The sequence below is a fragment of the Xenopus tropicalis genome, chromosome 4 (genome assembly GCF_000004195.4).
Source record: "Xenopus tropicalis strain Nigerian chromosome 4, UCB_Xtro_10.0, whole genome shotgun sequence".
Classification (NCBI taxonomy): Eukaryota; Metazoa; Chordata; class Amphibia; order Anura; family Pipidae; genus Xenopus; species Xenopus tropicalis.
The window spans coordinates 30,034,097-30,055,515 of record NC_030680.2 but is presented as its reverse complement, the minus strand read 5'-3'; the positions used below and the strand labels follow the sequence as shown (position 1 = coordinate 30,055,515).

The following is a 21,419-nucleotide window of genomic DNA, read 5'->3' as shown; positions in this document are numbered from 1 at the left end:
ACAGACACAATATTGATGCTCATATTTTGGATACGTTGTATCTTTTCCCTTTAGCTTTGTATATTTATCAAGTTCTCTCCACAATCAACAGTGTTAAAATTAAAAACACCATGAAATCTAAGCCTTCCACTTAAAGTAGTATTAAGTTTGCCTTCAATCTTGTGGCACTAATACCCTGTGGAAACTCTACAATCCCTGCCAGAAACAACTGTAGGAAACTGCTTCTGTTTTTAAATAAATAAAATAAACGGGTCATCGCAAACTTACAAAATCATATTTTGTTTTATTTTGTTTCACAGGGATTCAAATATGTCACAGAAGAAGGACAATGCTGTGGGAAGTGTGTACCTGTGGCATGTGTCATGTACAATAAGGACAACTCCACCACAGTTATTAAGGTACTAATGCTGCATTTCTTATGATAGGAATGGATAGAAATGTGATTTCAGGAAACAGAGTAAGAACACTGTATTCTTTAAAATGCAATGACCTGCAAAATGTAAAGAAGAGAAACAGTTTTATTACTAGTGATTGTAAAGCAAACTATGAAGGCATTAATAATACTAAATACAGCAAATTGTAGGTATCTGTAAACTGATTTAAAATAGTGTAGCATGTAAGGGTTATTATGGACATTTTCCATACTTTCCCATGTGGTGGCACCAGAATGCATGAGTGAACAGAACCCATTCTATCCCATAGTGACAGTACCCACTGTATCCCACTGACAAACACACATGGAACGTTGCTTGTTGCCTCTTACCTGCACTTAGTGGCTGGGTGTGATGCAGTGAGTACTAAAGCTTCCCTTTCAAAGCACTGAAAAGGACTTATTAACTCAAGGTAATACTAGTTATGTGTGTCTGAACTTGGTAATCAGTCTCAGCTTAATGCTCTTATTTCCAATATTAAATCTAAGCCTGGTGAGACCTACACTCCAGAAGATGACAAGTGCACTACCTATAGTTGTACACCAAACTATCAAGTGACATCTGAGAAGGAGAAATGCGCCGTTACTGAACAATCTGATTGCCCACAGGTACGAATGTGTCTGATAGCTTCTTTTGGCTTTGAAATCATCCTAGCTGCACCTTGATATGCTTCATAAAGTCAGTCTTTTAGTGGCTCATTTATTCAATGAAGCTTACATAGAATTTGGTTATATTATAACAAGACTCCCAGTCCTTACATTACATAGAAGAGATTACATATCTCACAGTACTTTATATGTCACAGGGATATGCATACCAAAGTGCTGCTGATGGTGAATGCTGTGGAAACTGTACACAAGTGGCGTGTGTACTGAAAATGAGTGACAACTTCACTAAACTCTTGCAGGTATGTTTCCAACTAATCGTATGGAATACAGATATTGTATTTTAACCATAAAATGAAGAGGTAATAAATGATGTTGTATTCCAAACAAAAATATCCAATATTTCAATCACACACTGTGATCTTTCTCAGGTAAAAACAAACACTTAAAACCGTGGCTATAGATTAAAGTGCAGTAGTTCACAGATTGGAACTATAACTACCTGCAAATCATGTTGTGGCCATATGGATTAATCACACAATAGTGTGGACCAATGTATTACAAGTAATCTAAACCATGGTAGTGCACATAGACTGCGTGGATATATAATGTTGTCCTTGGTCACTGGCAAAATGTAAAGGTATGTGGCAACAACCGGAACCAGAAACCAGAAAGCAGACCCAAATGCCCTCATTAAATTAAATAGTTACAGTAAGCATTTAAACTCAAAGGAACAAACAACCTCCCATCCCAAGGGAAACCACTGACTACTGTAACTGAGAGAGGTTACATCTCTGGACCTCAAAAAAATTATATACAACATAATTGATTCCATTAATAAAGGAAAAAATGAAAATGTGGCAAATATGCAAAGCACAAATTTGTATTAACAGCAGCAGTTGACTACTAGTTGGTCAATGCATGATATACGAGGCAGCCTAAGCTTGAAAAATCATGTTTTTTATGAGTTGATTCTGTGAACCCACTCGGACAAAAATATATAAATTAAAGGAAAAATGGCATGATAAAAACTGGCTAGCCTTAATATATACAGTAAAGCCTCATAATGTATGTGAACAGAACACCCCTGTTTTAATTCAATATTTCTACATTCTACAATTTTATCTTGTTAGTTAAAGTTCCTTCTAAACTCTCAATTCACACATTTCTCTTTGTTAACATTTCAGCCCGAAGAGACCTACACACCAACAGACAACAAGTGCATCAACTATACATGTTCACCTAGTTATGATATTGTAACAATAAAGCAACAATGTCTTCCTTTTGATGAACTGCATTGCCTAAAGGTAAATTATGTTCTTATACCTTCTTTTTTAGATGAGTTATAGTAACTATTCATCTATGTGTATGTATAAATGCCAAAGTATAACTTTGTGGGAAGACACACAACATAATTACTAACAGAACATGAATAACTAAAAGTTCAGAGGGCTCGATAACTGATTAGAAATGTAGCGAACTGTTCGCCGGCAAACTAATTCGCGCGAACATCGGGTGTTCGCAAGTCCGCAAATTCGCGAACTTTTGGCGATGTTCGCCATTTTGGGTTTGTCGCGTTTTTTTTTTGCGCCGTGTTTTTTCGCCTCGGTTTTTTTCCGCTGCGTTTTTTCGCTTCGGTTTTTCGCCTTTGCGTATACATAGGAATAGCTTGCGGTTTTTTTTTTTGCGTTATTTTTTTGCGTTTTTTTTTGTGTTATTTTTTTGCGGTTTTTTTTGGCGCTTTTTTTACAAAGTATTTTTCAGAGAAATTTTTGCTTGATCCCCCTCCTGCATGCCACTGTCCAGGTCGTGGCACCCTTTAAACAACTTTAAAATCAGTTTCCTGGCGAGAAATGGCTTTTCTAGGTTTTAAAGTTCGCCTTCCAATTGAAGTCTATGGGGTTCGCAAAGTTCGCGAATATTTGCGAGTTTTGCCGAAAGTCCGTGAACGGGTCCGCGAACATTTTTGGCGATGTTCGCTACATCCCTATAACTGATTGCAAGTGAAAAAATATGCACAAGCCACGTTGGTTTTCATACTTTGCACCCTGCCCCAGGTCCCTGCACTCCAGAATGGAACATATGCCTGGATAATAAACTGACTTTTATTAATAACGCAGGTATGGGACCTATTATCCAGAATACTTGGGACCTGGGGTTTCTGGATAAAAAGTCTTTCATGAAAATAGATCACCATGCCATAAGTTTACCTAAATACAATTAATGTTTTATAAAAAAAAATAGTGTGTTTACTATCTTGCTCTCAGAATTGAAAAAAAGGACATTATTTTAAAAATTGTGAGATGGCCAGAGAGACTGAAACGCCACCTCATCTCTTGGCATGCCAGGTCCCGGCTTGATAAAGGGCCCGGGTACTGCTGGTATTTTTTTCACATGTATTTTGACCTTTGTGGCAGGCAAGGGTCTCCTGGTACAGCCCTTGTTACCACAAAAGGTATCAGTTCAGAGGTTTGAGCTCTGTATTTTGTAAGCTATTTGCAGCAGAAAGTTCTGGGGCTTCAACAGTCCCGGGGTTCCTGCTACATAGAACTTGATAAAAATAAGTATTTTGTGGGTAAAATGGACTCTATAGGACAGATTTATCAATTAAATTCAAGCTTTTACCACAAGTTAAACTCACAAAACTCAAATGTTCCAGATGTATCAAAAATGTTGAAAAACTTGAATATAAAAATTCAGCAGCTAAAAGACAAAATATAAGCATTTGCTTTTTTAATACAAGTCTTTCAAGCTTTTTTTTTAACTTGCCTTCAAGTTTCTGGGTTTTTGTTTTTTTTTTTACATATTTTTTTAATCAATCAAGTTTTAAAAAAATTAAAAAAAAAATAAGCGCAAGGTTGGTGAGTTTTTGAGGATTTCAATAAAAAAATGGAATTTGAACATTTGATTTTTGATAATTATGCCTCTGTGGATAATAGCCTCCACGTATTTCAGAGATATCTGAATAATGGGTTTCTGGATGATAGGCCTGTATTTCATAGCATAGCATATTTGGCTATTCTGCAAAGGGAAATAAATATTGAAATATTTCTGTTAGCAGCTATAATTGCACTGATGCACTGACCTTATAAAATGGCCAAGCGCCAGTTATACTGCACTGGACTGTCTGTGCCTCTGCTTTGGGGGTCTTGTATATGAAAATGTCTATCACACTTCCTGAAATTGCTACAATATATACTTTATTTATATATATATATAGGAGAGCATTTTCACATAGCAATTTGCATTTCAGTTTACTGATTAAATGTTTTCTGCCTCCACCACTCCCAATCCTTCATCTTAACTTTTGTTTTTTTAGAAGCATGGTAACATAACAACATCAGGAAATGGCTGCTGCGAAATATGTATAGGTAAGAGAAGTTCTATTATATTGCTATAATTCCCTGTCATTTATAACCTTATAAACTAATGGCCTGTGATCTGCAACCATTTATTTCTGATACCAAAGGTGCCAATTTTTGACAAAAATGTTACATTGCCCCATTTATTTTGTTTCATTACCAAAAAATATTTTAAGCCTTCATCTTCCTTGCTTGCAGTTAACAGACGATTTGACAATTTCAATAAATACAGTGAGTGTAGAGTTTGCATTGCATTAGCAGAAATAGCAGGCTGAAGTTCTAGGTGCAAGGGTCGCTGTTCTATCTGCCAGTTAAGATCTTATACTGCATTATAGGATTTATAGTCTTTTTACACTACAAATTGCCTTATTTCTGCACTTCATGTTACAGTTTTAGCTACCCCAGCTCTTTTCATGTGAAGCCCACAAGGTGCCTGAGATCTGTAGTCAACCAAGGATAGAATTGAATGAATGTAAAATGGTGGTAGAAACTTAAACTGTGTATTTAAATTATGGTTTCCAACACATAAATACATTAGAAGCCTACTGGGAATACTGAGCCCTATAAAAAAGATTTACCTTGCAGCCTTGTTCTCTTAACTTGCAAAACAAAATAATGGAAAGATATTAAATGATACATAATAGTCTATTTGGATGTTTATATTGTCTATGAGTGTTTATAATAAATGCATGTTAAACTATAGCCATATGCACTATATTCATTTTTAGAACCACAAGCTGAATGTCTCGCCTATAAAGTAAACAAAAAAATCACAAATGGAACCTGCTCCTCTGAGCAGGATGTGGAAATCTCCTACTGTGAAGGAAGCTGCAATACCACATCAAAGTAAGTTATGCAGTTTGGATGATATTCCAAAGTCAATGTTATGTTCAGAATTGAAGAAGTCAAATAAAAATGCTTGTTATGCAAAGTTATGGAGGGGTTGTAAAACCTCCATTAATTGCCCCTCTACCCTAAGAGTAGAGGATCAAAAATGTTATTGCTGATAAAAGGAAATTAACAAATGATAATGTCATCTTGATCTAATCTAGCATAAGGGGATTGTGTCATTTTACCTACATTAAATTTCAGTGGAAATCAAAAGTCAGAAGGGAAGACATAATGCTGTTTCGCCATTCTGTGTTAGAAAATTGAGTTTAAAGCTTCCAGCTCTAACTGTAGTAACAAGGAGCATGGAGTCAGATTTACACATATCAGGTGGGGATTCTCATTGGAGGATTCCTTTGCATTTTAATTGGGCTGCTGGCCTTAGAGAGCTGACAACCCTGATGTTGTTGGACAAATCTGACGTTGCTTTACTACAGCCCCATAATGCCTAAACCCATAATAAATGATGGTGTATGCTGGCATTTGTCAAATTTGGGCAAAGTTTCACTAAACAAAAAGTGTTTACATTCTCTTTAACTGGGAATTCTGTAGAACAGTATTAATGAGAGATAATATTATATTTATAAATATATACTATTGCTTGTAACACTGGCATAACTATAGAAGAAGCAGTAATGATGCTCTATACAACCACCAATTACAATGTTTCATCATGAACCTCAGTTCAAAACTCTTTCCCCATTTGACTAAAGTGACTAAAAAACATTCTGCACAATAATGTTATATGTTTCCTTCTTTGGCTAGAGAGGGTATAAACTCAAAAACCCAGTTATGCACCCTAGTGCATAATCAGTTTGGGTCTGTGACACTCTGACCAGTCTTAAACTGTTTATAACTGCTAATATTTAAGAAGCCACTAAAATTAGAACATTATGTAAATAGCAAATATACTTTTCAGATAACTCTGAGTAAGTGTATTTACTCAGAGTTTAGAGTCTTAAACTCTTAGGGGCCGATTTATTGTTATTACAACACAAGTTCGAATCCCGAATGGGAAAAATTCGGATTGGATACAATAATTTCTGAAAATCGCAAATATCACGAAAATGCTTACGAAAAAATCGCATTAGTCACAATAATATCGTATTGGCGATCCCAAAGTCACAAAATTTTCGTACTGAATGATTGTAAGCAGCAGCAAAACCTTTCCGAATTTTTCATGCAAGTATACGAAAAGTCGCTCAAGCGGCGAAAAATTCGGCGAAAATACGCTCGGAGCATTCGTGTCTTTATAAATCTCCCCCTTAGAGTTTCTTAAAAAAAGCCTCAGTAGAACCAGTTTTTCAGACACAGACCCCACCCATTTCCACTCAACTGACAAGTTTTTCTTTTTACATATTCAATCTAGATTAAATCAAGACTTACAGAATTACATAATACAATTTGTTCTATATTTTGTTCCACCTATCCCTTTAAATAATTAATTGATACATTATTCTAGATTTTTGCATTCCCACCATGGTACTCTTACTTCCCAATGTGGCTGCTCTAATAATACAAAACCATTAACTTTGATTTATCATCTTGATATGGTCATATTCATTAACAGGCACTATTGGGCTTACATAGCAATGTAAATTTACTGTTAAGACCAATAACCTGGAATGCTATTCCCACAGGTACTCTGAATATTCCAATTCAATGAAACATACGTGCAGGTGTTGCCAGGAGATGAAGACTAGCCAACGGCAGGTCAATCTGAAATGCGAAGATGGAAGCAGTTTATTATACTCGTACATCTATGTAGAGGAGTGTGCCTGCACAACCACTAAATGCGAGAGGATGCCCTAATTATGAATGTTAACTGTGACAACATCAAAATTATATCTTCTCCGACATCTTGTTCCTCTGGAATAAAGAAACTATCCTGGAATATAAAACCTATTTCTTTTTCTTAATTTGTAAGTTTTACCATTGCTTTTTCTCTGAATTTGAATGCATATCTGTATCTAATCATGTACAAATCTGATTCTTTATAATGAATAATTACAAACATTGGTGAATTCTTTATTGGGATGTATTGGGAAAACTTTAAAACTGTATAGAAAATCAATAACATATTTTATCAGAAATTTTCCTCCTACAAATAAATGAGGTTTCTCTTTACGAGGAAGATGCATCAATTACCTATAGCTGCTATACTCAATTTGTATTTCACATTGAAAGAGTTGGAATTTTAGAGAATTAGTGACGTACTTACGACCAGAATTCAGCATTTATACTCTCATGACTTTGCTATGGTTCTGTGACATGTTCATTAATTTCTTTATTCCAAGTAGTAATTCCAAGTAGTAATGTATTGATGTAAACTTTCATCTTCTATGTACTTTTTGAATTGATATTTTTTAAAGTAAAGATTCAAGATTATATTTTCATGAAAAAAATCTGTACGTTTTTTTCTTTTCTGGGTTTAAACAAATCACAATGTATATCATCAAGTGGAAAAAAGAGAGAGAGGGAGAGTGTTAATAGGTACATTTATGTGTGTGGGTCACACCTCATACTGTGGGGTCTGTTAATTACACATCAATACTGTATTTTTATGCAATTTAAGAAAATAGAAGTAAAAAATCTCAATTCTTCAAATTTGAATTTTTGAGATTTATTGATTGAAATAAAATATTCCAGTGAAAACCTGTAGAGTTTGTGTAAAAGTCAAGAGGTGTATTTTTAACATTCAAAGGAAAGCTAAACCCCAAGAATGAATACTTAACCAACCGATTTCTATCATATTAATTGGCTTATAAAACCAAATTGGAATCTCAGGGAATATTGCCACCATCTTTGAGCCACCATTTTGTGATGGGCTGTGTGCTCCCGCAGAGATCAGCTGACAGGAAATAATGCAGCTCTAACTGTCACAGGAAGAAGAGTGGGAATAAAAGACAGAACTTTGTCCATTATTTAGCTGACGTGAACTAATGGTATTGAGGGGGTTAATCCAGTCTGGAGGGCAGGAGACTTAAGCTGGCCATACAGGCACATGACCGATCAACATGATGCAAAAATTATCAGGACTATAATTCGGAGCCTACATACGGTCCAAAATTTCCTTTTCCATTTCCTAATTTCGGTCGGATAACGATAAAATCTGCATATTGTGCATCTGACGATATCCTTGGGGGAAGTCCTTTTTGTACGACTGGAGTCTGCCAACTATTTCATGTTCAGAACATCCTCCGATTTGTATTTTAAGGGCTTTATCCTACAATTTCCGTCTGGATGTTAGTTTTAGATTGTTGCATTTAAATGTATGTTCAACATCCGAAGACTAAAATCTGAACGTGTATGAACGTGAGAACAACATTGCACAGAAAGCTGGTGAATCTACAAATTGAAAACTTTAAATCCATCTGGCTTAAATATAGATTTTAACCTTAGGGCATTTTTTTTATATATTACAATTGTGAATAAAATCTTTTTATTGTAATAGTTAAGACTTACCATTTTATATAACACTGGTCCAGCTCCCTGCTATATGTATAGAAAGAGATGCTGTGCGACCAATGAAGTTGCAGGACTTTTTATATTCAGACCAAGGGATTTTCAAAAGAAGCCAGTATCAGCAAACACATGAAGGAAGACGCCGAAGGAGAGACTTTGCAAGTCCCATAAAGCGAGGGCTGTGGACCACGATAAGGGTAGACCAGCAAGTAATGATCCGGTGTGGCAAAAAAGGACTCTTGATGGGCGTAAAGTTTCATTATTTCTGTGATCTGAGAACAGCAGTGCCGGATTTCTAATGACAGAGCCCAGATGCCATCCTGTCCCCCCACTCAGGATCGCTCATGAGCATCCATTTAGCTCATACATGGAGCACCGGCGACAGGACACTTAAAAGTTTTCTGTATGTCCTGTTCCCATTGCTCCGTATGTGAGCAAAGTTTAGGTGGTATGCCACCCCTAAATTTATGACGCCTAAGCCCGGGTCTTTGTGGCCTCATCACAAATCTGGGCCTGGTAAGCAGCATGGTGTTGGAGAGGTTCCACAAGAACAATGTCATACCCATATGAATGGGATTATGAGCTTTTGTGGCATATGGAAACCTAATATTACAATGGTGTGCAAAGATTTTTTTTATGGTTAAACACAAGTATTCAAGAACAAGTTACACCAATAAAACCAAGATTTATATAAGTAAAACCAAAATTGTAGACTATTTTGTCATAAACAGTCATTGTTAGAAGGATCCTACCTGTTGGTTGGACACATTACTACCTTCAATACCTCCTTCTTAACTCACAAAAGCTCTGTGACTAAAACCTGCTGTTTCTTTCTGTATAGCAATTAGTTCCATGTTGCCCACATCAAAAAAAAATTGTCACACGCATAAAAAAAATGATGAGTGTCTCAAACCATTTTTCAAACACTCATGGAAGTTCTCATTCAGACTAGACAAATGTAACTTCTAACTAACTGGCATATCTGCTTTAGACTTTCGATTATAATCCATCCTAAACCCAACCACTAGAGGTGCTATTCCCTATAACCCCAGGCAGAAGTGCAAGAGCACTAAGGGGCACAGGGCATTGTACTTACAGTATAAACAATAAAAGTGCATGACAGCTAAATCACTACTGTATGCAACATACAGTAAAGTGTGCAATCTGTTATTTACAATGTATAGAATTCTAACAAAAAGTTAATATATTGATGATAAAGAAGACCTGGATATCTTTTTGGACTAGCAAAATATCTTAGTTTATAGTCATGACCTTTTTAGGAAGAATATACAATTGCCATGGATAAGACTCTATTTTTTTCCTACCCTTTAAGGAAATTGGCAAGATCTACAGATGGGATTTTTCTCTCTATTGGATCAGTGTACAAATATTGATTAGTAAATTGGATAAATAATGTGTTTTATTTGAAACAGCTTTGGTACAATGTTGCATTTGTATTACCGTGGTTATTATTAATCTAATTATCTATTATGTAGAAGGAAATGCATTCCACATAATTTGTGAAAAAGAAGGTAGAGAAAGAAAAGAGGCAAAACCACAATTCTCTACATTATCTTTAACATGGTTATCAGACATATATCACACATATATATATATATATACAGTATATATATATATATATATATATATATAATTGCCTCCTTTCTTTCTCTCCCTTCTCTTTCACAAATTATGTGAAATGCATTTTCTTATACATAAAAGCAAACATCTTGGTTTATATCAGTTACTGCTCCTGGGCAAACTTACTGCCTTTTATTGCATGTGGGGGATAGAAAAATTAGGGTTCAGTTGAAAAAATAAAAGCTGCCACTTTGAAACAGTGTTCCCCCCAGTTTTAGGTGATGAACAAAAGTGGAAACCAAATATCTGCTGTTGTCCTCCTAGTTCCCCCCCCCCCCTCCAATTTGGTCCATATGGAGACCTTCCTGAAAGCTGAAGACCTGATTCTCCTGCCTCTCTGTCTCCACCCAGGTAGGACACACAAAAATCCATACAGTCTTACATTTTTTACTGCATCATGTTTGAGAAGATTCTCACTCATCCAGGTCATGGTATATCTGTAGTAATAAGTCAAATCAACTGGACTTGCTGTGTTTTTTTCCTTGAAGACGTTTCGACAGTCATCCAACTGGCTCTCAATTCAGAATGACTTGTACAAAGATCTTCCTGGAATAAATACCCTTGAATGTTGCTCCAATAAGCATAATCTGTTTATCATAACCAGCATGGCATCATGGATCACCTTTTTGAAGCATCTCTAATTTGTCTCTAATTCTGTTCAATATAACAATCAAAACCCTTCTTGAAGCTATTATCTGCCAGCACAATGGATTTAGGCAGAGAATTCTACAACTACGCAACGCTCACTGTAAAAAAAACTCTTTCCGAATATTTAGATCAGTGATCCCCAACCAATGGCTCGGGGGCAACATGTTGCTCCCCAACCTCTTAGATGTTGCTCCCAGTGGCCTCAAAGCAGGTGCTTATTTTTAAATTTCTGGTAAGGGGGCAAGTTTTGGTTGCAGAAAAAACAAATATAATGCCAAACAGAGCTGTCTGTAGGCTGCCAGTCTACATAGGCTATTAAGTAGCCAATTCTAGCTCTTATTGACACCCCCATGAACCTTTTTCATGCTTGTGTTGCTCCCCAACACTTTTTCCATTTAAATGTGGCTCACGGGTATAAAAGGTTGCGGATCCCTGATTTAGATAGAACCTTCTAATTGGCATGAATGCCCTGCTGGAAGGACCTACTGGTAAATAAAGCATTAGAGAGATTATTATATGATCCCCTTATATATATATTTATACATAGTTATAATATGCCTCCTTAGGCATCTCTTTTACAGCATAACGAACCACAACTTGGCCAGTTTTTCTTCATAACTGAGCTTTTCCATACCCTTTACCAGCTTAGTTGTCCTGTTTACAGTATATGACAGACTTTATTAAAAGCTTACCTTTCAGTCGAGCTGAACTCATCTGTTTTCCTGGGCTACATTTAAACGTATTTGTTGCACATAAGAGAAATGAATTCAGAGTGCGAGGGGAGGGTAAGAGAGAAGGAATTCCATTTATTGCAGGGAGATGAAACACAACAAGAACAATCATTTAGTCACTTAGACATGGGAACTGGTACATTAGGTAAAAGTAGCTAAACTTCTAAATATACTTCTTACAAGTAATTCAGTATACAGGCATTATACTGTGTTAATAATACACATATATCTTATAAACAGAAATCATATGAATATAAAGAGTATAACATCTATCTGGCCGCATTAAGGTATCTATAACCTGCATTAACTACTATGCAACATGTGCACTGATTCTGCAGGTATAGGCGTCTGCTGTAACTCACTGCAGTCTATCTGTGTTGGAGACAGTATAAAACTAGTTTACAGTGACATTTAACAGTTTTAAATAACTTTATAAAATAATAGGTTAAAATATTTGTACTTGTAAGACAACAGGGACATTCCCTTAGTCCTGCATGTGGGAACTGGTGCATCAGGTAAAAGTTCCTACCTGAGCTGCGCACTTTGGTTCCCCCTGCAGTAGCAGAGCAGGAAGTGTCTCTGAAAAATATTGTCTTAAGGTAAACAAAATGTATGTGAGTGCTGAAGTTTAAAAGCACACATTTTATTGGGGGGAGGGGGGGCTAATAACCTTATACCTCTTACATTTGAATTAATGTAAATTGCAAAAGCACTCAGAGGAGCACTTATACAACGTGCAGCTTTATATTGTGGGTCTCTTTCAAACAAAAGATGTGGGGTTGCAGATTGCTTGGGACATAGGGCTCTCGGGATAGGAGGTATTTCTGTCATTTGTATTTCAATACATTCTGGGGCACATTTACTTACCCACGAACGGGCCGAATGCGTCCAATTGCGTTTTTTTTCGTAATGATCGGTATTTGGCGATTTTTCAGAAAATTATCGTGACTTTTTCGTTGCCATTCCGAATGTTGCGCAAAATCTGTCGATTTTTTCGTAGCGTTAAAACTTGCGCGAAATGTTGCGCCTTTTTCGTAGCCATTCCGAAAGTTGCGCAAAATGTTGCGATTTTTTCGTAGCGTTCGGATTCATTCAAGCTTCAGTATGGTGACTTTTCTTGGGCCAGGTTGGAGCTGCAGGGTGCCATTGAGTCCTAAGGGAGGCTTCTAAAATCATGCTAAGTCTGAAAGTTTCGCCCGCCGCTTACGAGCGCTCAATATGAAAAAGTCACGACAAGATACAAGCGAATCGTAATGGCTACGAAAAACTCGCGTTTTTTCACGCAAATCATATTGGTAACGAAAAAGTTGCGACAATTTCCGAAAAGTCGTAAAGGCGCCGAAAAAATCGCAAAAAATATGAAAAAGCTGCAAAATGTTCGTTTTCCAATCGGAATTTTTCCAATTCGGATTCGAATTTGTGTCTTAGTAAATCAGCCCCTAAGTCTACTAAAAAAAACTATTAAAACATTAATTAAACAGAGTAGGATTGTTTGCCTCCAAAAACCATTAGTCGTATTTTAGCTGGAATCAAGTATAAGGGACTATTATTATTATTATAGGGTGAAACTAAACCATTTTTAAAAATCTGAATTATTTGATTAAATGGAAAACAACTGGAGATGAACTTCCTATAATATGCAGTTTTCTGGTTAACAAGTTTCCAGATAATGGATCCCATACCTATACACCTTTTAGTCAAAGCTTTCTATAAATACAAACTCAAAATATTAATACATTTCATAAATTCATTATTTTATGTATAAGTTGGGTATTTTTGGTTTGCATATTAAAATCAGTTACTGTAACTGAGCCGGGTGAGTGCAGTACTTACTTACACACTTTTTATCTGATTCATTAAGAATTTTCTGCTTCATTATCCATTTTACAAAGGGATTGAGTTTTACATGCAACTCACAGGGTAAAAACCCCAAGTCCCTCAAATGAGATATATATATGAGAAATACCAGCACTCCCAGGGCTTCAAATCAAAAATCAACGTTTCGGTCCCTTGCGGACTGCTCTCAGGTACAAGGTACACAAGGGGACCGAAATGTCGATGCACCAATAAAATGTATTATATTTTGTTATTTAAAATCATGAGGGTGCTGGTATTTCTTGTACTAAGGGGCACATTTACTAACCCACGAACGGGCCGAATGCGTCCGATTGCGTTTTTTTCGTAATGATCGGTATTGTGTGATTTTTTTGGAAAATTGTCGCGACTTTTTCGTTACCAATACGATTTGCGCGAAAAAACGCGAGTTTTTCGTAGCCATTCGGAAAGTTGCGCAAAATCTGGCGATTTTTTCGTAGCGTTAAAACTTGCGCGAAAAGTTGCGATTTTTTCGTAGCGTTTTAAGTTTTAACGCTACGAAAAAGGCGCCACTTTTCGCGCAAGTTTGACCGCTACGAAAAAATCGCAACTTTTCGCGCAAGTTTTAATGCTACGAAAAAATCGCCAGATTTTGCGCAACTTTCGGAATGGCTACGAAAAACTTGCGTTTTTTCGCGCAAATCGTAAAGGCAACGAAAAAAATCGCAAAAAATACGAAAAAGTCGCAAAAAGTTCGTTTACCAGTCGGAATTTTTCCAATTCGGATTCGAATTCGTGTCTTAGTAAATCAGCCCCTCAGTGTTGCTTAACTATAACTCAGCCCCCAGCCTATTGACTTTTAGTAAGTGCCCTATATATACAATATTAAGCAGCAAAAAATAAATAGTTATATAGAAAATAAAGTAAAACATTTCACCCTTTCACCATTTCAAACCTCCTTACGCATTAACGCATCCCTGGGGGAAAATTTTCATGACACTCTCTGCTTCCTGCTGCATAACAGGTAAAAAAAAATGTCCTTTCCCACAGGTTTCTGTAATGATTAATTTAGTATTTACATTTTCTACTTAATGTATCAGTAAAATCAATGGCATAGCTGAAATGAACAAACATGGGAAATAAACATGCCTGCATAATATAATCACTTCCTCATATTCTTCTGTTTGTTGAGAACTCCCTTCATGGCATTTTCTTATGATCATTTTCATAAATGATTTTAACATTGTCAGTATAGGCCACATACTTTGCCATGTTGATATGATATATAAGCTTTATTGGACTAAACAAATACAGGTATGGGATCCCTTATCTGGAAACCAGTTATCCAGTTCCGAATTATGGAAAGGCCATCTCCCATAGACTCCATTATAAGCAATAAAAATATAATAAAACAGAACCTTGTACTTGATCCCAACCAAGATATCATTAATCCGTATTGGAGGCAAAACAAGCCTATTTGGGTTTATTCAATATTTAAATGATTTTTAGCAGGCTAAAATTGTGGAGATCCAAATTACAGAAAGATCCCTTACCCAGAAAGCATTCTGGATAACAGGTCCCATACCTGTACTAAACTCCTATGAGGTAATATAAAAGCAGAACATTTATTCCACTTTTTAGTTCCCCATAACAACCAGTTATCAGCCAGCATTTCTTAAAGGAACAGTAACACCAAAAAATGAAAGTGTAAAAAACTAACTAAAATATAATGTGCTGCTGCCCTGCACTGGTAAAAGTTGTGTGTTTACTTCAGAAAGTCTACTATAATTTATATAAATAAGCTGCTGTGTAGCCATGGGGGCAGCCATTCAAAGGAGAAAAGGCACAGGCACATAGCAGATAACAGATAAAACACCATTGTATTCTACATAGCTTATCTGTTATCTGCTATGCAACCTGTGCCTTTTCTCCTTTTTTCCAGCTTGAATGGCTGCCCCCATGGCTACACAGCAGCTTATTATATAAATTATAGTAGGGTTACTGTAGCAAACACACCAGTTTTACCAGTGCAGGGCAACAGTGCATTATATTTTTATTAATTTAAAGCTCTTATATTTTTTGGTGTTACTGTTCCTTTAAGGTGGCCATACAGAGGCAGATTTTGTTTTGTTAAACAAATGGGATGATCTGATACAATCGTCTACTTCTAATTACATTGAAGGGCTGCAAATAGTCATAAAATTTATGATCGTTCCCACCACATCATCCCAAAAGTCATTCAGACAGTCTCCTACAATGAGAACCAACCTTCCTCCATTCTATTTACCGGTGTGCCCCCCCAACTCTTGTATTTTGCTTGATTTCCTAAGAATATCTGGGGGCTGATTTACTTGTATACGATAGATGCTATTGCACAGTGCACAGTCATATCTAATTAACCGTTAGTTTTAACCAGTGTGTTCCATGCAATGGAGATAACAGGAAAGATAAAAAAGGTAACTGGGTAAAGTTTTAGATAGTTATTGAAATGTTGGTCCTACTTCAAAGGGATTCTGTCATGATTTTTATGGTATAGTTTTTATTTTTAAACTAATAAAAAATACACAAATACAAGAATATTGTAGAAATGATACCTATATTGGCTAACAATAAAAATACATTGCAAGCTTACAGAGGCCCCTTCGTCAGGAAAAATACCTCCTTAGAGTTCCCAAAGCTTGCAATGTATTTTTATTCTTATTATATATATAATATAGATATAATATATATATATATTATTTTTTATTACTTTTGACACTGGCTAACACGGTACTACAGTTTTTGTTTTATTTTTAAAATACACTGTTTACATTGGTAATAATTCATTCTAATATTTTACATTTTATTCTTCAACTAACAAACGTATTTTTTTCGGTGTCGGCAGCCATCAATGCATTGTGTTTGAGTCTGAGCTTTCAGAAGGAGCCAGAATTGCTTTCAGATAAGCTATTGTTTCTCCTACTCAATGTAATTGGAAGAGTCATGACTTGGCTCTGCTGGACTTGCATTGTTACTATTGAGATCTACAACTAGGGGCATTTTTAGCAAATACAGGTGTTAGGGAGCTGCTATCCTTTCCATTGTTCTGCTGATTGGCTGCTGGGGGGAAAGGGAGGGGGTGATATCACTTGCAGCTCAGCAGTAAAGTGTGGAGGAAGTTTATCAGAGCACAAGTCACATGGCTGAGAGCACTTGAGAAACTAACAATATGTTACATTTTAAAATAAAATTTAAAAAAATCTGTTCACTCTTTCAGTGCAGAATTTTGCAGCACTATTAACAAATGCATTTTCAAAAGAATGTGTTTTCCCATGACAGAATCCCTTTAAATACTTATATTATTATAAAGCTCTCTAAACGATATAAACCATATATGCAGTACACTTATATACACATGAGTACATGTGGGTATATGTGTGTTTATTTACACATTTGCATGTGGGAGTTTGTTTACTGCTGGATCAATGCACCATCTGAACCTAAATTCCATGGGAAGAATGATTAACATTATTTCTGCTCTGATATATTTGAAATTGTCCTTGTGATAATTATAGATTGCAGAGAGAGGCTGAAAATTGATTTCTGGATGAAGGAAATACTTATGTGTACTGGATCAGTGGTATAGTCCATGGGCAAATCTGAAATCTCTGGTACTATTTGTTAATATTTTGGTCTTCACCTCATTAAAACCTTTCTCTGATACAACATTTCTATGGCTTCTGCTTTAAAAACCTAATGGGTAGAGATGTAGCGAACTGTTTGCCGGCGAACTAATTCGCGCGAACATCGGGTGTTCACGTTCGCGCAAATTCGCGGACTTTTGACGATGTTCGCCATTTTGGGTTCGCCGCGGTTTTTTTTTTGGCGTTTTTTTTTTTTTTTTTTTTCGTTATTTTTTGGCGTTTTTTTTACAAAGTATTTTTCAGAGAAATTTTTGCTTGATCCCCCTCCTGCATGCCACTGTCCAGGTCGTGGCACCCTTTAAACAACTTTAAAATCAGTTTTCTGGACAGAAATGGCTTTTCTAGGTTTTAAAGTTCGCCTTCCCATTGAAGTCTATGGGGTTCGCAAAGTTCGCGAATATTCGCGAGTTTTGCCGAAAGTCCGCGAACGGGTCCGCGAACATTTTTGGCGATGTTCGCTACATCCCTACTAATGGGCGAGCTTTAGCCTATAGGATAAACCCATGTACATGTCAGGCTGTCTGCATCACAGTAGCCACTTTTGATTTTAATTTTTAAATAAAGGATCAGTTTTTAGAGAAGGAGTGCGGCCCTTTTCTCTTTTTTCAGGTTATGTAAAGTTTGAACACATTTCTGAGGGTTTCGGGTCTTGTTTTGTATGTTATTACAGTTTTACTAATGAAGGTGAAACTGCTCTTTAAGATGCAAGTCTCGGTTCCCCCAAGAGACCTGTTTATCTTATTAGTAAAAATTGTATCTCAGTGCAGGTGTTGCGCTCTGCCAAAAGCTACATATTTAATTAAGTTTGAGAAACTTTGTCTCGTTTTTGGCGTTCAGTGCAGAAGATAAAAGGGAAAAAAGGGACTTTTCAATAAGAATCTGGGATTGTGGGCTGAGCTGTTAAAATTGGGACTGTCCTGTGAAAATCCCCCCTCCCTGCGCGCTGATGTGTCCCACAGACCAGTGTTTCCTGGAGAACCCCAAGCATTTGTCCTAAGTAATGTATCATAAGGCTATCTCTTTTTATGGCAAAATAGTCAAAAGGTCATGTGTTATCGTGCCCGATGACAAAAACAGTATGACTATAAGTATTCAGACTGATCACAGTGTAACTGTAATTTCACTTTGAAACTCAGAAGTAGTGAAATGGAGGAACACTGAAAATTAATTTTTTTTGGACACGTATCAAAAAAATGTTGCACACAATAATTGCACCCAACATTTTTTTTACGCGGGTAACAATTTTTCCAGCCACTCCCCCATCTGTCCCTACTCCCTTACTTGCTCCTCCTTCTCCAGTCTCACTCCCTCTTTTCTTCTCTTTTTGTTTTGCTTTTCCTTCCACCCTCTGTCCCTTTCCGGTCTTGCTTCCTTTGCCGCTTCCTTCCTCTATCCATCCACCCTCCATCCAATAATCTCTGTTTTCGCTCCCTCTGCGTCTCGGTCCCTCTGCTTCTTTCCCCTGCCATCCATCAGTCTCTGATCTCACTCCCTGTACCCCTCCCACCTTCTGTCCTTCTCCAGTTGTCCATCTCCATTTGCCGCTCTCACTCTTCATACTAGTCTGGCTTTCTCTGTGTCTCAATCCTTCTGCTGCTCCCACCCTCTATCCATCAATCCGTTTCTGTTCTTACTGCCTCTGCCCCCTCCCACCCCTTCTTCTCTGGTTCTATTCCGTCTGCTGCTGCTCCTATCCGCCCTCTATCTATCGCTGGTCTTGCTCCCCCTTCTACTCTCAGGGTCTCCTTTCCCATTCTTCTACTCTCACAGCAATATTATATGGCTGACCAGCAGTCAGAGTAATTTGCAGAGCTTCCTGAAGACACTGCACATAGAAACAAAGTGAATTACCCCTACTGTAATTTATAAAGCTATTGTAAGTCACCTTAGAGTTACGTAACCTGTATAAAAGCACTCAGCCTGTAGCCTCAGGCCTTTAAATGATCACATAACTCCTTGGTGACTTTGAATATCTTTATAAATTACTGTAGGTGGTTCATTATCCACTATATAAATTTAAGCAGGAGGTGCAGTATTCATTATAATCTACAAACTCTGTATGTGAAATGTCTCACTTTGGGAGCCTTTGCTCCATGTACAATTCTACCTGTTCTGCACAATGCTAAGATTTCCTCGTTTCCCAAAAAAACTCAGAGCAAAGACAGCAATTGGCTTGGACTTCCATGATATTTTATGAAGGCAGTCGCAGAGTTCATACATGGATTTGGGCATGATGGTTCTCTTTTAAAGGAGTATTACCCTAGGAAGTGAAAATGCATTTCTGCTCATTTACAAAAAAGAACAAGAGGAGTCATTTACTTTGACACCAGATTCAAGTGACATAGCACTAAGTGATGCAATACCATGCCACCTTATTCAAAGAGCACTTGTATCTGGGGTCTGAATGCACTCTACACTTGAAAAATCCAGCGTTGGTGGGTGTAACATAGCCCTGTCCTTACCACATGCCATAGTGAAAGCAGCGAGTACAGGGCTCTATTGTACCCTGCCCCTGCCAGTACTCTGTAACTAATTTACAAAAATAACTCATCAGCAATTAACTTTAGATTCAATGCAAAGGATTAACCTTATTTTTAAACAGTTCTATTTACTGGGGGGGGGGGGGGGGGGGGGGGGTTATAACATGCACAGCATTAACTGTAACTAATACAGAGATAGTCAACTGTGTCTTGCTGCCATCTAGTGGACGTCTGTAATAGTTGCTGCAGCAGAAGACCTCTTGATATTCAAGTCAATGTGGTAGAACCAGTGAGGTTGGGGTTCCCTGCCATCACAAATTCATTAGGAAAAAATGTCACACAATCTAGCTGATATGGAGGGATGATTAGTTGTATTAGATACTTACCAGTATATTGCGCAGCCCCTCCGTCAGCTAAATGATAAGGATATACAGTGGTGTGAAAAACTATTTGCCCCCTTCCTGATTTCTTATTCTTTTGCATATTTGTCACACTTAAATGTTTCTGCTCATCAAAAACCGTTAACTATTAGTCAAAGATAACATAATTGAACACAAAATGCAGTTTTTAAATGAAGGTTTACGTTATTAAGGGAGAAAAAAAACTCCAAATCTACATGGTCCTGTGTGAAAAAGTGATTGCCCCCCTTGTTAAAAAAATAACTTAACTGTGGTTTTTCAATTTCAATTTTCAATTTCAATATCAATTTCTGTAGTCACCCCCAGGCCTGATTACTGCCACACCTGTTTCAATCAAGAAATCACTTAAATAGGAGCTACCTGACACAGAGAAGTAGACTAAAAGCACCTCAAAAGCTAGACATCATGCCAAGATCCAAAGAAATTCAGGAACAAATGAGAACAAAAGTAATTGAGATCTATCAGTCTGGTAAAGGTTATAAAGCCATTTCTAAAGCTTTGGGACTCCAGCGAACCACAGTGAGAGCCATTTTCCACAAATGGCAAAAACATGGAACAGTGGTGAACCTTCCCAGGAGTGGCCGGCCGACCAAAATTACCCCAAGAGCACAGAGACAACTCATCCGAGAGGCCACAAAAGACCCCAGGACAACATCTAAAGAACTGCAGGCCTCACTTGCCTCAATTAAGGTCAGTGTTCACGACTCCACCATAAGAAAGAGACTGGGCAAAAACGGCCTGCATGGCAGATTTCCAAGGCGCAAACCACTTTTAAGCAAAAGAACATTATGGCTCGTCTCAATTTTGCTAAAAAACATCTCAATGATTGCCAAGACTTTTGGGAAAATATCTTGTGGACCGACGAGACAAAAGTTGAACTTTTTGGAAGGTGCGTGTCCCGTTACATCTGGCGTAAAAGTAACACAGCATTTCAGAAAAAGAACATCATACCAACAGTAAAATATGGTGGCGGTAGTGTGATGGTCTGGGGTTGTTTTGCTGCTTCAGGACCTGGAAGGCTTGCTGTGATAGATGGAACCATGAATTCTACTGTCTACCAAAAAATCCTGAAGGAGAATGTCCGGCCATCTGTTCGTCAACTCAAGCTGAAGCGATCTTGGGTGCTGCAGCAGGACAATGACCCAAAACAAACCAGCAAATCCACCTCTGAATGGCTGAAGAAAAACAAAATGAAGACTTTGGAGTGGCCTAGTCAAAGTCCTGACCTGAATCCTATTGAGATGTTGTGGC

General features: G+C 37.2%; 1 long non-coding RNA gene across 1 annotated transcript; it reads left to right on the top strand.

Moving 5' to 3' along the window:
- The first annotated feature begins 5,132 nt into the window (after positions 1-5,132).
- LOC116410336 lies at positions 5,133-7,691 on the top strand. Its single transcript, XR_004222298.1, has 2 exons — positions 5,133-5,244; positions 6,927-7,691. It is a non-coding gene; the product is annotated as an uncharacterized LOC116410336 (long non-coding RNA).
- The last annotated feature ends 13,728 nt before the right edge of the window (positions 7,692-21,419 follow it).